Genomic DNA, 6,049 nt, shown 5'->3' on the forward strand with positions numbered 1-6,049 from the left:
TCCAAGCGGCTGTTCAGAAAGTATGGGCCCCTCCACCGGTGCAGTCCGCAGAGCAGCTCTGGGGAGCCACACTGAGTCGTCCGTCAGCACGAGGAGACTGGTGGGCACCGGAAAATGGGGATGAGGAGGAGGGCGTTAAGGGGCGTTGGCGCAGGTGACAGGCTGCAGGTCAGCGCCCGAGGCTGCAGCACACTCCCACCCCGGGCCGGAAGGGCAGGGACTGCACGGGGACCCTGAGGACAGAGTGCAAGTGACGCCCTGTCTCCTACCCCAGAGTAGCTTCTCACCGGCTCCCCAGCCAACCTCCTGGGTTTCAGGCAGATGGCCAGGGTGGGGGTGGGTCTGAAGGGAGACCCCAGCCAGGGCATACTGGCTGCAGCCCGTAAACCCCTGCAGGTCTGTGTCGCGCCCCCAGCCACTCAGCCTCCCTAAACAAGGAAGCTGGAAGCTGACATCCCCGGGTGTGTTCAGCTGCCCAAAGCCACCAGCACCTTGTGTGTTTCCCTCTTCCTGCTTGGCAGGAAGCAGCTGGAAGCCATCTCGTCTTTGAGACTGGCCCTTTCACGCCACAGATGGCTGCACTCCACCAGGAAGGAGGAGGAGCACAAGCCGCCTTGCGAGCCTGTCTTGTGTGGAAGAAACCACTTTCCTGGGAGACCAGAACTAAGTCACTTGACTCCTCTCAGCTGCAAGAAGAGTGGGCAGCCATGATGGGCACACCCTCGATTCCCAGCTGAGGCTGGCACGGTTGCTGCCCGGTGGGTGGGAGGACCCTGTGAGGGCCTCGGTCACCAGTGACCCCAGAGACTGCAGTGCACTCCAGGTAGGAAGTGTGCATTGCTCATCTCAGTCTTTCAGTGTCCTGGAATGCCTGGCAAAGACTCTGCTTTTAAACACAGGTTAAATGATGCCGCTCAGTCGATGGGAGCTTGTCATTTGGGCAGAAAGTGTGCAGTCCACTACTGGGGCTTCTGGGACTGGGAAATGGGAACACTCACATTTTGGGCTTGGAGAAAGATCCCAGTTACAACTGAAACGATTCTAAAGTACCAGGTTAGCTCATCTTCTAGCATTTTTTCCTCCTAAGTACAAAGCTGTAAAAGCATGAAAGATTTAGGCTCCTCTGCAGGGCTTGAGCCTTCAGAGGGGGGAGCGACCCACCCAACTAACCACCCCATATAAGCCGAGCGCGTGTCAAACTCTTCCCAAAAGAGCCGCGTGGCAGGACACCATCTAAGGGCAAAGGCTTTAGAGGTGGGTGAGTTACACTATGCTCAGTGGTGCTGCGGGCCCGGAGCACTCCCATGGTCTCCCAAGCTTGTCAAGATCCTAGTTACCCAGAGTATTGACTGCCTACTGTTGGCACTAACTGCAAATACTTAAGTGAATGAGAAAGTCGTCATTCATCCCTTGGACAAGGAGGAAGCCCGATGGCACCCACTGTAGACTCTGCTCCCAGGTTGCCATCGTTCTGTTTATTGGCTCTCGAATAGTCGAAAGTCCACTTAATAATAAGGTCATCCAGTGCGTTTCTCCTTGTCATACACACAGCTATCGTGAGGGAACCTTGTAAGTGCCTTATTGAAAACCTGGGGCACTCTGGCTTTGTCACAGTGTTTCCCAAAGTGTGTTCCTCCCAACCGTTGGGCCTGGGAGCAACTCTGTGGAAGGAGGTTCTGTGGTGACATCACTTTGGAGAACTCTGAATATAAGATTCCTCTTCTGGAAAGTACCTTCATGTATCAACAGCTGTATGTCCCTTTGGAAATAAAACTGTTTAACAGAAAACTCCATTCCTTTTTTTGTGTAATATTAATTAACATCTGTGGTGGCAAAATAATAGCCCCTCAGAGATGTCCCTGTCACAATTGCTGGAATCTGTGACTACAGTGGCTTATATAACAAAGGGGAAATCAAGGTTGCAGGGAAGATTAAGGTTGCCAACTAGCTGACCCCAGATAAGGAGGGTAGACTTGATGACTTAGGTTGGCCCAGTGGAATCACAAGGGTCCTCAAATGTCAGCGGAGAGATGATGATGGAAGCAAGGTCAGAGAGATTTAAAGATGCTGTGCAGCTAGCTTTGAAGATGGAGGAAGGGGCCACAGCCCAAGGACTGCTGCAGCCACTGGAAGCTGGAAGACACAGGATACAGATTCTCCCCTGGAGCCCCCAGAAGGAACGCAGCCCTGCTGACTCCTTGAGTTAGCCCAGTGAGATGCATGCGGGACTTCTGATCCCCAGGTCAAATGTCTAGTGTTGCATCCGCACGTTCGGGAGAGAATCGGGGGCCTAGACAACACACCAGACGTTTGACCTAGAGCTCAGATGGGGAGAGAGGGCAGGCATGAAGATACGGTCTGAGACCAACATGGAACTCAGGAACAACAGGCAGCATTTGCCTGCCTGAGACACTCACATCTGTGTGTGAGGTGCCCACGGCTTGAGCACACAGTCACCCTCCGAGTTGTCACGGAACCAACCACAGCAGCTGCTGGGAGCAGAAAGTCACGACCTTGTGCCCACTGTTGCTGCCATGCAAACTAGCAAACCAAGCCCCTCTTTCCCAGATCCTATTTTTAATATTTCTGGCAATGAAACAGCGTGTGCTAACCCTAAGAAAAGGTAAGTCATGTCCATGGATAACCTTGGATTTGAGCAAATCCCTTTTGAATGCTGTGCTCCTGTTTCTCCGTGTCCACCCACTCTGTGGAGAGCAGCCAGGCAGATAACGTGGGAACGTGGAAGTGGAAGCTGGAGACTCGTACCCCCACTTCTGGTAGTAACGATTTCTTCAGGTTTTTCCAGCTAGAAAATAGGTGTCCTCTGGATGCTGGGGAGCTGCAACCAGGCTTGGGGGCCATGGTTGTCACCCAGCATCTGTGCCGTTTGCTTGTCACAGTTCTCCCAGAGCTGGTGCTTTTATGCAGGAGCTTCATTCCTAAGAATATTTATCTTACCCACTACTTAATTTTGGGTAAGAGACTCTTTCCAGAAAGAAACCATTTCTTGTACTTTGCTAAATCATTATCAGTAGTCAGTGGCCTCTAACACCAGGCGCTCCACCCAGTGTCCATGGCTGAGAGCCCTGCCAAGCTGGAGGCCCAGCATCTGCTCAGTGTGGCTCCAGACATTTGCAGCCTTGCTGACATGGCAGGGGGCTCAGGGCAAAGCCACAAACAGGCTGTGTCCAGGAAGCTCCTCTGTTGGCTTGGGCACCATCTAAACTGAGCTCATTCAACAGAACAAAAGGGTCAAGCCAACATGTAGTTCCTTTATTCTCTTGCGTTTCCCAGACCCTGGCGTGTGCACTTCTGGGGGTGATGTAATAATTAGAGCACTCTGACGAAAAGTTTTTTTATTTTATTAATTGTACTGGTATTTATGATGTGAAAAGTAAAAACAAGGATCAGATGTAAAGTCAATTCAAAGAAAAATGTTAAGAAAAATAGAAACAAATCAGAGACGGCCATGACAAACATCACAAAGTTGTGCCCTGTGACTGATGCTGGGGCACCCGGATGGGGTGGAGGGTTCCTTTCCAGTACGTGGAGCAATGCCCAGTGAATATCTTCTCTTGGGGCACACGTGCACCTCTGCCTACTTGCTTCCATCCCTCTCCACCTCTGGACACTTTATCTCCTGATTAATTAAGTTTATTGGTAGAAGGGTCTCCTGCAACTCCACCTGTTACACATCTCGCTGCTTCTATTTTTCCATATTCTTTTCCAGGAAGAGGCTGTTTGCATGAGGAAATTTGCATATTTCTCTGTGGCTGTTATTCCCATGTAGCAAGTTTGCATTTGGCTTATTTCACTCAATATTGTATCGGAAGCATTTTCCATGGTGCATATTATCCCAAAATAATTTTCAACTGTAGAGGTTGGTTGTTTCCCATTCTTTAAAAGTTGTAAAATCTTTTGGCTGGGTGCAGTGGCTCACGCCTGTAATCCCAGCATTTGGGAGGCCAAGGCAGGTGGATCACAAGGTCAGGAGATCGAGACCATCCTGGCTAACACGGTGAAACTCTGTCTCTACTAAAAATACAAAAAATTAGCCAGACGTGGTGGCAGAAGCCTGTAGTCCCATCTACTCGGGAGGCTGAGGCAGGACAATGGTGTAAACCCGGGAGGCAGAGTTTGCAGTGAGCCGAGATCGCGCCACTGCACTCCAGCCTAGGTGACAGAACGAGACTCCGTCTAAAAAAAAAAGAAGTTTTTAAAGTTTTATAGAGACGAGGTCTCACTGTGCTTCCCAGCCTAGTCTCAAACTGCTGGGCTCAAGCCATCCTCCTGCCTCAGCCTGCCAAAGGCATGAGCCACCCCACCCAGCCTGTTTCCTTTTTTTTTTTTTCTTTTTAAATGAATACCACTGGACACACAGCTCTTGCCTTCTATTGAACTTTTAGTTATTTTTGGAGAATAAATTATTGCAAGTGGGTCAAAGCACACAAATGTTCACACTTCTTAACTGCCCACTCCACTAAGCTTGAGGCCTCTTAGCTCATAGAAAAAATGGTGACCTTTGTTCTCAATATGCACAGGACCTTATCAAAGAAACTTTTCAAAGAATGAGATAAAAAAAAAAAAACAGTAGAAAATGACAAAGGATATAAATGTTGCCTCAGAAAAAAGAATACACTTGGCCACAAGAATATGAGACATGCTCAGCCTCACTGATAATTAAACACTTGCAAATTCACGCCAAAAAAAAAAAATCTTATAAGTATAAGCAAGGACTGACAAGTTTGGTAATAGCCCCGATGGTAAGGTCTGGGGAACAGTCACTGTCATTGTGCTCTGCAGACATGCCAATCAACAAAGCTGTAGGGGAGGATAACTTGCAACCACTGTCCTCAGTGCTGGGGATAGCAGCAGCACTGTCCAGGAGCACTTCTGGCCACCGTGGAATGTTCTGGACCTGGATCCAGCATGGCTGCCACAAGCCACGTGTGCTTACTGAGCACTTGAAATGTGACTGGTGCAATGGAGGGACTGGATTTTTAAATTTTTCATTTACTTTTAATAAACGACTTGAAATAGCCACACATAGTTAGTGGCACCTGTATTAGATAAGTGACAGCTGCATAAGGATGCTGGCTCTAGGAAGCCCAGCAGCCTGTGATGGGGCTGCTTTGAGAACAGGGCACAGCTGAGTGCCCTGTGCTGGACTATGGCTAAGCCAGCTGAGTTAAGCATATCTCAGGGAACTCTGTGTGCAAAATAAGAAAGAGGAATTGAAAACAGAGAAATAGTGGGAAGAGGCAGAGGAGAAGAATAAGAATTGCCTGTGGCCATTTTTGAAGTGTGGCCTCCAGGCCTTGCAGCTGTATCTGAATGGCCATGAGCAGCACCGCAGGCCTGCGTGACGTCTGGCTGAGTGGCCACTGAGAAGGGTCTTTGCTGCCTCAGTTCCCAGGCGTGGCCATCAGTACTTGTCAGAACCGGAGCAGGGGACTGTGCCTTACAGCTGGATCAGCTAACCAACACTTTCTGGCTGTTCCTGGCTCTTAGATGTGGAACCAAAAATGTTACTGTATAGTTTGGTAAAAACAAATCATTACATCGCACACGATGGCTTACAAATCTGGTTGCAATGGATTTGCATAAAATGAAGCATAGCTTAGTTTCTTCATGGTCTGGTCTAGTGTAAAAAGTGGGGATGCTGTTTGTCATGTCAATGATGGGGTGGGAGAGAGAGTGGCCACTCTGCCAGTGGGTTCCTGCACCATCTGTGGTGTGCACTAGCATTTCCCAAAGGGAGCAATATATTGGACCCTTTTTAAGGCAAATAGTCTTGACAATGCCTGATAATTCATCTAGGGACCCTAGTTAAGTGTTCTATAATTATTAAGGAGAGTTAGAATTGTAAGCCAATTTTAGTTGACATGTATATACACACACACACACATATATATATATATATTTTAACCTTTAAAAAATTCTTCCTGGCTGGGCGCAATGATTCACACCTGTAATCAAGCACTCTGGGAGGCTGAGGGGGGCAGATCACAAGGTCAAGAGATTGAGACCATCATGGCCAACATGGTGA

General features: G+C 48.8%; 1 long non-coding RNA gene across 2 annotated transcripts; it reads left to right on the forward strand.

Moving 5' to 3' along the window:
* The first annotated feature begins 8 nt into the window (after positions 1-8).
* On the forward strand, positions 9-1,755 carry LOC108523208 (uncharacterized). 2 transcript variants are annotated; one of them, XR_001883751.1, is made up of 3 exons: positions 9-100; positions 522-1,053; positions 1,615-1,755. It is a non-coding gene; the product is annotated as an uncharacterized LOC108523208 (long non-coding RNA). The 2 variants fall into 2 exon arrangements; XR_001883752.1 differs by having other exon boundaries at positions 13-168.
* Positions 1,756-6,049: the final 4,294 nt, after the last annotated feature.

The sequence above is a fragment of the Rhinopithecus bieti genome, unplaced genomic scaffold (assembly GCF_001698545.2).
Source record: "Rhinopithecus bieti isolate Rb0 unplaced genomic scaffold, ASM169854v2 scaffold_73849, whole genome shotgun sequence".
In the NCBI taxonomy this organism is placed as follows: domain Eukaryota; kingdom Metazoa; phylum Chordata; class Mammalia; order Primates; family Cercopithecidae; genus Rhinopithecus; species Rhinopithecus bieti.